Source organism: Colobus angolensis, unplaced genomic scaffold (assembly GCF_000951035.1).
Source record: "Colobus angolensis palliatus isolate OR3802 unplaced genomic scaffold, Cang.pa_1.0 Scaffold131, whole genome shotgun sequence".
NCBI lineage: Eukaryota > Metazoa > Chordata > Mammalia > Primates > Cercopithecidae > Colobus > Colobus angolensis.
Window position 1 is genome coordinate 7,397,542 of NW_012114364.1, and position 308 is coordinate 7,397,849.

The window sequence follows — 308 nt, forward strand, 5'->3', positions numbered from 1 at the left end:
CAAATTTTTCACCAGATCCTCTCCCCTAGTATCTTCAGCACATGCTCACTGTTCTCCCCATCCTTGTCCTTCCCATGTTCATTAATTCATATTGCTCCGCGCCTAGTCCCATTTTCACTTCCTTTGGCGCTCTAGTAGTTTTGTTAAGTCTTACCCTGTAATTTTTGCTTTTAATTTTGATACCTCTTTATGACTTAACAATAAAAAGGATGTATGGTTTTCATCAACTGTCTCCAAAATAATCTCTTGTTATGCAGGGAGTACAGTTCTTTTCATTCATACATTAAGTTCAGTAGTTGCTTCCCTAA